The sequence below is a fragment of the Bactrocera latifrons genome, unplaced genomic scaffold (genome assembly GCF_001853355.1).
Source record: "Bactrocera latifrons isolate USDA-ARS-PBARC rearing strain unplaced genomic scaffold, ASM185335v1 scaffold_485, whole genome shotgun sequence".
In the NCBI taxonomy this organism is placed as follows: domain Eukaryota; kingdom Metazoa; phylum Arthropoda; class Insecta; order Diptera; family Tephritidae; genus Bactrocera; species Bactrocera latifrons.
This window is the reverse complement of record NW_017537140.1, coordinates 101999-115925: the sequence shown is the minus strand read 5'-3', so window position 1 is coordinate 115925 and position 13927 is coordinate 101999. Positions and strand designations below refer to the sequence as shown.

The window sequence follows — 13927 nt, the reverse complement described above, 5'->3', positions numbered from 1 at the left end:
GTCAACATTTAAATGAAATTATCTTCAAAAAGTAAATGTCATGAACCAATCTAACGTTTCAAATAAAGAACCGATGAGATTTTGCAAATTTTATGCGTTTTTTTTTTTAAAAAAGTTATCAAGCTCTTAAAAAATCACCCGATATGATGCGTAACTACTTCATTCTGCTTGTTGAGAGCCAATAACAAATCATGGGCTCCTGGCTAAGAATCCCGTAAAAAGATAAGACGAAATCTGTTCGAATAATTATAATTATAAAGAAAGAGTAGTTATTTGTAGCAAATACCGATTGAAATGATCTTCTTCAAAAAAATAATGATTATGTATATATTAGCGTTCGAATGGAAGTGCCCAAATTAAAGAAATATTTAATATGTTCGAATATCTCAAAATTTGAATTTTTTGTTACATTTTAAAATTTTTTTGCGAATGTATGCTATATGGTAATGTATTTTATGATAATATTTTTAAACAACTGGTTTTGTGTGAATTTAATAAACTTAAACTTTATTTACGGTTACAAAAGTCCCCCTTAGAATTTATTTTAGTAGGATTCCAATATGCCTATTCCAGATTATGCAGTTGCTAAATTCAAACTTATCGAATTAGTCTGATTTAAACAGCTATCTTAATAATGCATCATTGATTTGTCTACAGTGACGTACAAAGACAAAATAATGAGAGAGCTTAATTCCAGGTGACCCTCTACACGATAGAAAAACGTGTCGTGATGCGTGATAAAGTGACATAATAACCCCCGTATTCTCATTTTGAACCATTAGACACCATTAGATTTATTTTAATAGGATTACTTAAAATCAAAGGTCTACTGCAACAAGTCCACAACCACGCGTGCTTTTAAAAGAGCAGATTCAACGTTGCATCAAGGAAATTCAGGAATAATTTTGGAACACCCTCTACCTACATACCTTGGGCCTATGGAAGTTTGGCACTGCCTAAGTGGAATCAAATGTTTGCCAAAATTATGATAATCGAAGAATTATAAAGTTCTATAACTATAATTGGGTCACGGTCGATCTATGATTTGAAAATTAACCCTGTGATGTGGCCTACATTTCAATTTTCAAAGTTGTATATCTTCCAATACCGGTGAAAAGATTTGGAAAAGCGGGGTTTAGAAAAAAAGTTCATATGGTAATATATAAAGGCTACTGCAAGCTTTGTAATGTCATATACTATCATGTTTTTCGAAACGACTTTTTTGTTATGTTCGCTATAAGTATATTATTGTAATTTCTGCAGCTGCTTAAGAATGACTATATCGACTATTTCATCGTCCAGTTCATCATCACGAGGAAGTGCTGAGCAAATTTATTGCAATGGACCATGAGGATGATGATCAGTGAGTCACCGGTAGGTTTGCGATTCTGCTACAAACTACCCTCTCAAAGGAAAGGTTTACACGGGAAAACGACCAAATGACGAACGAGAAGTTACCAACGAACAGTGTATTGTAATAATTTTTTTCACGTAATCGTCTTCACCCTCAACACAATTCCCGATAGGTAGCCTAGCCAGGACATTTCAAACAACGAAGGCATTCTCGGTTAAGTGCCATTCGCTTAACTAATGCATAATTATGTGCGCCATTTAATTAAATATGTCGGCTATGTTTTTTGTTTTTTTTTTATATATATTTATACTATACTGAACATTCTCATGTCCAAAGTTGCATATGTATAAATATTTATTTATTTATTTATAAAACGTGAAACAATAATATAATTACTTTTCCACGAAAAAAGGAGCACAGGTGCCAGGATCTTCGGCTCGCTGATGTAAATATAAAATGTATAGTTATTGCTTAATTAAGTCTTAGGTGTAAAGTTAATAAAATGTTCTGTAGCTAATAGAAAAGTTTTAAGAACAAAATAAATAATAAGTATAAATATTTAAGTAAACACTTCATTGTAAAACGAAGTGGGAATAAATTAAAAATATAGTAATGTTGAAAGAAGTGAAGAGGTACTTATAATAACTTTGTAAAGGATGTCCTTACCATCACCGTTTGGGCTTGGCAACTGAGCTAGTTCTTAGAGTAGGTCTGGGTGATGCAGGCAGGCGGCGTCTAGCTAAGGCAGATTAATATATAGTATATATTATATTTTTCTTTCGATGGTAAACTGCTAATTAGATACCAGGAGGTATATATAAAATGCTAGGGAACCGGATCGATTAGGAGATTGCGGGTAAAAGACAGCTGTCCGCTGACTGCGAAACAATGGGGCTAGCCAAACTTTCTTGGCGGCAGCATCGTTCAGTGAGGTAGCCAAGAAATACCTAATCGTTGGTTTCATTAACTGGAGCAACAGCCTAGGGCAAATTGCACAGGATCATTCCAAAAGTGAAGGTTCTTATGCCTCGAACGGGAAAATGGCTGCACTGCGGTTCCTCCAAAGAAAAAATACTGATGTGTCGACTGAAGAGTGGATGGTCTTGAAGGCAAGGAAGATTTTAGCCATAACTACATTCTCCAAACAGGTAGGTCGAGTCCATGTTTTACGATAGGTTCGGGAAGACGGCGAGGGGCGGAGATAGCGTCTACCTTCGCATCGAAAAGTGCAACCCGACTGYTAATATTTAGGTTTAGGTTATGGAGGACGAAAAGTCGAGAAATACCTGAGTAAGATTCTACAAGTAAATAACTCTTTGAAGCTCCAATATGCAGAAATAGGTGTACTGGAGATGCAGACCGAGAAAATTCTGATTTTAGCAATGGAGGTTCTTCAGATAAACTTGCACAATTTGTGTCTGCCGAGCTCCTTCTGAATTCAATGAAGAGCGGCTGTCAGATTACGCACACATAGCGAGTGTAACAAACAAGGTAATAAGGACTATTATGCTGGTAAGTAAAAGAATACATATATTCATATATTAACCTGAATTTCTGCTCATATGACCTGACAGGGGTGGAAAATGATGACAAAAATTAGGCACTACTTTTAGAATCCCCTGGTGATAAACGCTGCCACCAATGCGTACTACACGGTATGTGGTAGCAGCGATACCAACAGGGAAGAGTCATTACTAAACTTTAAACTTATAAGCAATCTTACTTTCGCTAACAGAGCGGAGGAACCAATTAATATGGGTTCTGCCTCAAATAAAGTTCTAGTTGTAGCACTACATATTAGTACAAGAATCACGTCTGAAGATTAGAAGGTGCTTCGAATACACTCGTTTTCTGACCATAGGTATGTAAGATTTCAATTAAAATTCTCAGCTCTCAATAAAAGTGAAACTTTCCGAAATCCTAAGATCACTAACAAGAATCTGAACAATAAAATTATTAACACAGAAATTAATTACAAACACATTTTCCAGGGTATAGGGACGCTACTAACTTCTAACTTTTAGGAAATAGGCGGTATATTCCCAGCCATAATGCTGAATGTATCAACAGTGCTGCGACCATTCCTAATGAGAATTTGAGGAGGATCGTTAAGGCTTAGCCTATCCTTTGGAAAGATACGAGGGTCATATTCATACCAAATAAGTCTCCCTTTATTCCAAAGAATAAGTCTAAGTCTAATCACATTCCTTCTGAATATACTTGAAATAATTCGAAATGCTTACATTAGGGAGAAGATTTAATCGGCTAACCATCGAAAGCTCTACACGCCTATACGAAGGGTAGATCCACTGAGACAGCACCTCACTCGTTAGTTTTAAATATAGAGAAAGCTTTAGAGGATTAGAAATATGACCAGGGGACTTTCTTGAGCGTTCAATAATGTATTCAATGGTGATATCGTTAACAGTCTGGTAGAAGTCGGGATAGAGCCCGTCATCGTAGCATGGAGAACAGCTCTACTAAACTGCAGGAGGATTAACGCAGAATGAAATGAATCCAGATTGCTGAGATTAGTTCGAACAGGAACTCCTCAAAAGTGTTTCATTGTTGCAAATATGCTTCTGCAAAAATTTGAAGGAAAAGCACCAAAACTGATAGTTTATGCAAACGAAAACTATATATATTAAAAGAGTGTCACGCCACAGAAATACGCCTCTGAGGGCATTTGCCTCACAAAAAATACGACTCTGTGTAGATATAAAAAAAACCGTTTTCGATTTTTTTAATTACTTTCATGTTTTTTGTATTTTAGTAATTGTTATGTAATAAATTTAACTTGTTCTGAGAAGTAAAGTTTTTGTGTTTGTTGCGTGTCACGAGCAAGTTCCTAGGCATAATTAGTAGCGTTGTGAATAGCACTCCAAAAGCTATACACCAATCGGCATTATCGGCTAACCGAGAAGTAAATGCCGGTAAGACGGACATGGTACTCTTACAAGGAAGTACGAGATCTCCTCATGGAAACCCCCGGGCTCAATGTGGAAGAGTTAACTACCAAAGACCATATCAAGTATCTGGAAGTAATTTTGGACAGCAAACTAAAGTGGAAACTCAATGTGATGACAATTGAAATTTCGAACAAAGCTGAATAGGCAGCATGTCGGTGGATAAAATAGGCCGCGCATCTTTACTCATTATCTGGAATAGAAGGTTTCAAGACACGGTAAAAGAGGATGGATGGCGCTGGGGCACATGAGTCACGAGCGGAACTCTTCACATACTAATGTGGGCAAAAAATAGTAAGGCTTTTTAATTTAAATATCGCGTCAAACCCCATTCGTGGAAATATTATGTCCAAAGTTGGTTTGACTTTCAGTGAGATTTGTGCCGAATTTCACACTAAAATAATAATTACTGTTTAGTGTACGTTTGTCTTTCTGAAAAACATAAAGCGCATTCAGTTATTTTTACGATGAATTATTTAACAAAGGAGTTCCATTAAATTTCGTGTACGGTATGACATTTTTGGTGCCGAAACGTTCAAAATGTTGGAGAAGGTGAAGGAAATTATAATTGTTTTTCGCAAGCGAGGGTTATTCATTGGTACTAACTATGCAAAGAGCGTTGATCGGAAGAATCAGTGAAACCCATTTTCAAAGATTATTTGAGCCGTATTATTTATTACAGGCAATGAGTTTTGAATATATGCCTACGAAACAGTCAATCAATCGGCGGAATATCGTGTTGAAAAACCACAATTACAAAGCAGGTCAAAAATCAAGATTATGTTTTCTTCGATTATAGACGTGTGGTGAACAACGATTGCCTTCCGACCGGCCCAACTGTCAACAAGGAATACAATATGAGTGTAATGGCGTCGTTTTCGTGAAGCTATAAACAGAGACCGGAATTATGGGTCGACAGCTCTTGGTTTTTGCACAACGAAATGCACCGGTGCATACTCTATTGCCTGTTCTTGGTTGTTCCACAACCAACTTATTCGCCTGATTTATCTCCGTGTAGCTTCTGGGTATTAAGCAATCTCAAACGGAAACCGTTTTGATTCAATTTAAGACATGTTKCTATGCGCATTGAATATTCCGAATAAGGGCTTTAAAAACTGTTTCGAGAATTGGAAAAACTTGTATTGAGGCCAATTGGGACTACAAAGATTTTGAAGAATAAATTAAGAATACTAGACTAACAAAGTCTTACTATTTTTTACTCATAATGTATACACGGACAGAAGTATGGAGGATGGAAAATTTGTCGAAGTTCACGCAAGTGAGGAAGGTTCTCTGCTCGCCATTCACTTGGGAGTGGCCAGAAACGATACTTTTATATATAGCTCAAGCAGCTCACGACTTCCGGTCTTTGACTAAGTATCCTCTGGGTAGCCTAAAAACACCCGTTTGAAGTCGAGTTAAAGTGAGAAGGCGAAACATCCCCTCCGCAGGGTTGCGCGCTGGGTTTGGAACCCACCACGTAAAAAACGCACCCAATGAAAGAAACATCAAGCCTCGGATGAGTGACTTCGCTTTTGATGACGACTATGGCAAACGAATTAAGGACTATGATTTGAGATCATGTACCTAAAATGTCCGGTCTCTTAATTGGGAAGGTGCCTCTACACAGTTGTTTGATGTCCTCGTTAGAGTGAAAGCTGACATCACTGCCGTCCAAGAAATGTGATAGACGTTGAAAGGACTGAGAAGAGTAGGTCTTTTTGGCATTTACTACCTGTCATCAAAAAAAGAGTGGTCGCACTTGCGACTTGCGATTTATGGTCCTTGCGATTTATGGTCCTTTGCGTGTTGGCCACGGCGATTATCGCATTCGATGGAACGATGGGCTGTATGAGATATACGACGACATTGACATAGTTCAACGAATTAAAAGACAGCGGCTACGCTGGCTAGGTCATGTTGTCCGGATGGATGAGAACACTCCAGCTCTGAAAGTATTCGATGCAGTGCCCACCGGGGGAAGCAGAGGGAGAGGAAGACCTCCACTCCGTTGGAGGGACCAAGTGAAGAAGGACGTGGCTTCGCTTGGAATATCCAATTGGCGCCACGTAGCGAAAATAAGAAACCACTGACGCATTGTTGTTAACTCGGTTATAATCGCGTAAGCGGTGTCTACGCCAATAAAGAAGAAGAAGAAGATATACACGGATGCATCAAAAATTACTCAGGCAACTCTTCAAGCTGCCAGAATGCTGCATTATTTTCGAGGAAGAAGTCTTTACGGTAAGGAAAGCTGCCAATGCAAAAAGTGGTATATATAATATCATTATATACATCGATAGACAAGTGGAAATTAACGCAAAAACTGTTCTTAAAAGAAGGAAGGCAGCAGATATAATGGAAGTTTGTTTGGAAAGCGACTGTATATACATTATGTGAAATATAGTAAGGACAGGGATGCATAAAATTTAAACAAGAATAAAATTGTTTCCGCCGATTAACGGCATTTTTTTATCACCCCTTATTTATAAAAACAGATTCCGCTAGACAAATACAAAGTATTTTCACACATTTCGTAAAAAGCCATTTTGTTCTTAACAAAGTTTGTCAAGAAAAAATAGTTTGCTATGTTAAGAAAAGTCCATTCATTTCGTCAAAACTTATAAAATGTGATTCGAAAAGCATGTTGATCCATCAACTAACTGCAAAGTAGTTATAAAGAAAATTTGAAGAGCCAAAGCTCGAGAGAAGGGGCTATGTTGTCAAAAAAGAATGTGCAACAATAGCTTAAGTTTGCCGAAGGCATGTCCATTGGCCTAAAAAAAAAAATTACGTAACATTCTCGGGTTTGGCGATGCCCTTCGGCCCAAAGAAAAATGACGCAACATTATCGGGTTTGATGAAACAAAAGTCAACTTATTTAATTCTAATCGAGATATTCATTATATAAGAAGACTGAATATTCCTGCATAAAACCCTAAGTATACGATAAAGACCTTTAACATGTTGGCGGAAATATTATGATTTGGGGATCATTTTCATACAATGGGCTGGGGTCGCTGCATAGGATATAGCGGACTATGAAGGCAACCGATTATGTGGCAATACTACAAGATTTTATGCTACAGTACGCTGAAGACAATATGCCAATTAGGTAAAAATTTATACGGGACAACGACCCTAAAAACACGGTAAGTGTACAAAAAGGGGCGTTAGAGTGTATAATGGAGTGACCACTGCAGTTCATGGAACTAAAATCCATGGAAAATTTGTGGTATATGGTGAAAGCGTCGTTAATAGAAAAGTGTCAAAGTATTATTGAAGTGCTTTTTAACTTTGTTCAAATTTCATGGAATGCAATTCTAGTTTCCGTTTGCCAAAACTTAGTTGATTCTATGTCAAAGCAGCGTTGATAAATTTTAAATAACGAGGGATTTTCAACAAAATATTAAACTAATAAGTAATTAATATCATTCTGAATGAAAACTAGATTCTTTTCCACTTAATATTGTATTTTTTTTAAATAAGTCACTAATTTTTTTCACATGCTAATATCGTGAGCTGAATATCGTGAAAACACATGTAAAAAAATACAAAACATAGCGAAATATGGGTAAAACTGTAAAAAAAAGCGAATTTATAGTTTGTTCGCAATAAATTTGATTAGTTATTTGCTGTTAATTTCCCCACATTTCTGGATGCATTAACAGCAGACCACTGTCCTTATTATTTTTCACATAACTGTATGAACATACATATATTTGGTTCTACACAACAAGGGTGTTCCAAGAAATGAAATAGGTGGTGAGATTGCCAAAATTTCCATCCGGTTGATTACCAAAACAGTTCAGGAACTAAGCAGATCGTTGAAAATGATAAACAACGAAATTTCGAAAAAAGCTGACAGACGGATAAAGGTGAGATGAAAAGTCTTAGAGTCTTGCAGAATCGCTAAGATCATGTACAAGGAAGCGGATGGAAAACTCAAGAGGTTCTACGCACACGGTCTCAGAAAGAGTGAATGACGGTTGTTGGCCTAGTCACAATTTACTGGCTGCACATGACAGCCGTTTAAGGAATGCAACGCGACCTTAGGTTCATTGCGACGATATCCGGAACGGAGATTTAATGTAATGTGAGACATGTTGGTATATTACTGAATCTTGCTGAAGTAAATACTTCAGCATACATAGCGGCATGTTCACAAAAATTCAAACTGATTGTCAACGCAACTCAATCACCAGTTTTACCAAGGAAAAGAGGCCGCCCATCAAACGGTACCAACATCACCTACTCTTTCTATGCCTTCTGTATTGGCTTGATATAAAAGACCATATTATGATAAACTTGAAAAATCTACACAATTTGATAAATTTGGCCAATGTTAGTATGAGGAGTAAAAGGTAGATGCATGCTATGTGTCACTGGTTATTGCAGTTAAAGCAATATCGCTGCTAAAAAAAATTATTTTTTCTTCCGCACTAGCTCATATAATCATCATGACTAACATAAATCTGTCCTCAATAATTTTTAAGGTGCTCTGATTTTAATTCGGGCTAGAGAGGGTTAAGCGAAATTCTCTTGAATAGTACAAGAATGTGGATTTTTGGTTGTTTAAAAATTTTTAAGGGTAATTTTTAATTTAGTAAAAGTCTTTTTTTTTTTCATTTTTGGAGCGCTATTCGCTAGATTTTTGGATAGTTTCGACGATATATTTTCTCCCACGCCTCGTCCGCAGTAATGTTGCGTTGAATGAATGTAGGATCCCACGTTGCCAAGAATTTCTTTTGCATGACGCAAGCTTTCTATGATTCGCACGACCTCAGGGAGAGTTTGCTTGAGCTATTCAATTAAAATACAAAATTTAGGTTCCTGATGAAACGTGGTACACGTGTTCACTGCCATCATGCTGCTTCTTGGGCTAAGTCTCCTCATTACCTCCTCTGCACGTGTAAAAATTTAAATGTTTGATGATAACTCCGCCCACTCTCTATACAAGTATAACTGTTTTTGTGAAAACTACTAAAAGTACAAGAACTCTTTAGCAGAAATGGCCTCATGGAAGCGTGGAACCGCGTCAACGGAATTGGGTACGTAAAATTATCCTGAGACTTTTATGCTTTATTGTTAACTTATGTAAAATTGGACTACAAGCACGACTTTTTCAAATATATAATAATTTTATATTCAATATGATTCTTTTAGATTACAGTATATAAATCGACAACCTTATAATAAAAAGCTTTAAAAAAATTAAAGATATATGATTTTATGTCTAAAAATTGTTGAAATTCCACCAGATTTTTTCAAGTCACCAGATAGCGAATATGTGGACCCCAGTGGACCCATCTATAAGATCTATATTTTTAGAATCGTGCTCTTGTGTCAAGAAATACATATTTCGGTATACTGAATATAGAGATTTTTGAACATCTAGTTAACTTGATACCGCATATATCAGTAAATATGTGAGTTATCTTTATGAAATTAATAAAGCGTGTCCTAATAATAGTGCGTTCTTGTATAACAAAATAAATGATAAATCGGGTGAATATTTATTTTAGCCCACACTTTCGGTGGGTATCTTAGCAAAATAAAGTCAACGTATGATATTGAATATGCTAAAGTTTAATGCCGAAAGTGTATGAACTTGGTTCATCAATTGCCCCAGCTAGCAAATAACATACATTCTGGTTATGTAGCCGTTCTTATGTTCTTCTTCTATTTGATTTTGATTTCCGATTATTTTGTTAACTTCTTCCCAATATTCTTAATATTAAACAAAAGCAAAGATTTATAATGATTAGAACAGGTGTATGGGAATATTATTTTAATACCAATGATACAATACACATATATAATATATACTAATATTGTCACGAAATTTGACTCATATTATTGCTTAAGGCAATGGTACCATCTCTGAAGAAATCAAATAAGACTACTATAGCATATAGATGCAATACAAACTGGCCGTACAAATCAAGTTTTTGTATGGAATATTTTATATTTCTGAAGGGTATTATAGTTTCTGTGCAACCAAAGTTAACATCTTTTTTTTTTTATTTAACTAAATGTTGACTACACTTGCTATTTTACCTGTATGTGTCTTGAAACAGATATTATCCGGTCTAATAATATTTAAAAAGAAATAAATTTGTTTTGTTTAGTTAGTTATATGAATTCACAATGATAGCATACATGTTTATTACTCTTATGTCGTGCGTAAATATAGCGTATATCAATAGGGATGACGTGATTTTGACAGCTTATGGTGGCCATGTTTGTTTACGAATTTGTGTCATATTTTGTCAGTATGTTCAGAAGGATTTTCCATTTCATCGTGTTACGTTCGTTTCACTTGGAACAAGATTATTACGGAAATTGACGTTCTTCACTGACTACTGCAATCGAAAAATCATATTCTCAAACCATTTCGAGAAATGACCATGTCAAATGACCGCAAAGATGATGTGTTTTAACACCTCCAGACATATAAATCTCCTTAGCTATGTTAAATCAAAGCTCGAAAAACTCAAAGACAACATTCAGCGGACTATAGCAGAAATGCTGCACAGAAAATTGGCGTAAACGGGTTGAGGAGATATGCAATCCATGGTTTCCACTCGTAAGAAATTTAATTTAAATATTAAATGACATAAAATTATCTTCATTCATTTCATTGTTGTTGTTCCCTATACATTCATTTTCTTAGTTATGTATTTGTATATTGTATTTATTTATTTACTTATTTTTTTGTTTGAATTCTTGCTTCTTTTTGGCATACAGTAAACGGAAATCAAAGGCATACACATATGTATACGGTTTATATTTGAATACAAACAGATACATCCACTCGCACTTACGTACATGAGCATATGTGCTACCTAATGTGTGTTGTCGTTTATACGTAGTTAGGTGTAAGCCTTTACGTAGGCTACACGTTTGCCTGTGGAATTAAACATTTTGTATAATTCTGAGTATGCCTACCCATACTTGCATATATGCAGTTTTTAATTATACGCGAAGTGTACGCATATGTGTATGTATATATGTTTGCGTTCAAACGAAATTTATTAAGATATTAATAATTTACCGTTGTATTTATATACAATTTCACTATTTAAGTACACCTACGAGTTATACCTGAACGAGTTTTTACTATATAATTACAAGTGTCTTACTTAATTTTTTCTGTTATTCATTTAGCTATTTGCGAGATTCTTTACTTGTGCAAAGGTCAAAGTGGATTTTATGTATTTATTTTGGAACACTTTCTGCCGCTTATTTCGTGTCAGAACACTGTTTTTCATACCTTAGAGGTTGCTGTTGCTCCTGCAACACAAGCTCTCCACTTGAAATATTCAAACGCGCATGTATTGTCACATTTTTGTGTATTTTTATATTGAGTGCTTGTGAGAATTACCGAGTACGAAGGAGTAGGTAAACAGGCGAACTAAATAAACGAATGTTGGCATTGCGGCGGTCACTGCTGACTCTAACGATTGCAAACCATGCGCACAACATAGTAAGACCGTTGTGGCAACGGTAATCGCAATGACAAAACAGACAATAACATCGTTTTTACTGCTATGCAGGACATACACCGAGATAAACACTCAATTACAACTGCACACAATAACAATATACGAACGTAAGAAACAGATAAATAGGGACCAATGTTTATGTTGAAACATTTCCAACTAAAAATGGCCATTTGAAATATATGTATGTATGAGATAATAGTTATCACAACATTGGAAACACTCACTGTGTGATTATCGTTTTAGTCGCAATATGCAAGTCCCTTATGAAAATAAGTATAGGCAACACATCCTTCTGACGATTCTAGCATTTTAACCATACCATTTTACACAATACACATACGAATTTCTATATCATATATTATACATACATACATATGTATATCCATATATTTTCACTTTTTTAAGTGAATATATTATGTATACATATATATTTACTCAGTGATGAAGGCCATTTATATATATTAGCCCATCATTTTCCTTTTCTTATTTTTGTTGATATAATTTTTGCACTTCTTTCCCTACAAATCAAAGGGTATCAACATATAAGCGCCAATAAGAATTGAAGATGACGTTTTAAATTGCTTTTCTCAACCGTTTATTTTGTAGCAACATTTTATAAAATATTTCGTATTTTTCGCCACCGACCGCACATCTAAAACCTTCCGTTCCTGTGGTAATTTTCGAAAGTAAGTCTAAATCCAACTGAGTTTCGAAAGCACGCGCAACTTGGCATGCGCTCTGATGGGGTCGAAGAGCAAAATTTCAGAAGCAAAATAACGAGTAGTAAAACAAAATCAGCATATATGAAGAAGCTCACCAACCCTTAGCCGTACCCAATATAATGGAATGATTACTCGCCAACTACCCTTCGACATGTGCACAACCCCAGCACGAGCAGCGGACACTTTAGGTAAGCACTGAAGACAGACAAAACTACAAAAGCAACTAGGTTTATAATATTCATACTATACATATATGTGTTGTCGAACCAAATAGTTATAAGTTGCTCTAGTGATATTATTTGGACCTGTGGTAGTCCAACTAGTCAACCAATCGGTATGCTATTTTTCACATTTTGTTGTACTAAAATAAGTCAATTGCGATTTTCAGATAAAATATAAATAAATAATGCAGAGAAGAAACAAACAAGTCTGGAATCATGCTACGCTTTATTTAGAATTTCTTAAATGAAAAAGTGCTGGTCAAAGAAACAAACTAGTCGAACATCAGTTTGAAACACGTAAAGCTGGTCGGGCATTCGGCTACACATCCGACTTAAAAAAATTTCAGAACAATTTGCTAATATGCTATTTTATTTGACCAGTAATTTTTAAACTTAACGAAGGTAGAAAAAGTTGATATATTTTTCACCTGCTAAGATTGGTATATTTTGACCGTAAGCTAACAACTAGTTTCCTCGTCCTTAAAAAAAAAATTTAAGCATTTTATAACTAGTTGATTTAGCTACTGGGCATCTACTTATACATTTACTTAAGTGCACACCCGTTTGGGTATGCATGGTTACTCGCAGAAATTTCGACGAGTAACGTCAAATTGTTTGGGTTGAAACTAGTCATGTGCGGAAGTGTAGCATAATGACAGGCGAAAAAAATTATAAAGTGTGTAATAAAAGAAACGTTAACGTTAAATCTGGGTGTGCAGTAAATCAATGTTAAACCGTTGGCGTACGACACGGCGAAATATAGTAGTCAGTTGGAAAACATTTCATATACTCATAAATAAAGATACTTTCTTCTGCAGCACATCGAATTTGGCTATGATAGGTTTTATTGTAAAATTCTTGTTGAATTATGAAATTTTATATGATCTTCCAATACTCTCATCGGCGTTTACGAGTCTGCTCATCATATAACAAATGAGATCTTTCTGTTATAGCTCATGGTTAGGTATTACATAGTAATAGTCATGGACGTATATTTGTATTTACGTACGTATACATGCAGAAAATCGTGATAGAACGGAATTCAGATACACAAGTGGTACAAATGCTTGCTGGCCAACTAGGCCAACTTTTGGCCAGGAGGCCAAAGTTGTCTTCACATCGAAACCAGAAACTGAAAACTGGTCAAAATCTGATA

At 35.6% G+C, this 13927-nt stretch overlaps 1 protein-coding gene across 2 annotated transcripts in view; it reads right to left on the bottom strand.

The window, feature by feature from the left end:
* The window catches only part of LOC108973525 (homeobox protein onecut), a 36092-nt gene extending 23889 nt beyond the window's left edge, over positions 1–12203 (bottom strand). The window contains exon 1 of one of the 2 annotated variants that reach the window (XM_018940856.1): positions 12053–12203. The gene's annotated coding sequence lies outside the window, so the exon portion shown is untranslated. Of the gene's footprint in view, positions 1–11596; positions 11666–12052 lie in introns of those variants that run through there. The other variant, XM_018940858.1, reaches the window with a different exon arrangement.
* Between the last annotated feature and the right edge of the window lie 1724 nt (positions 12204–13927).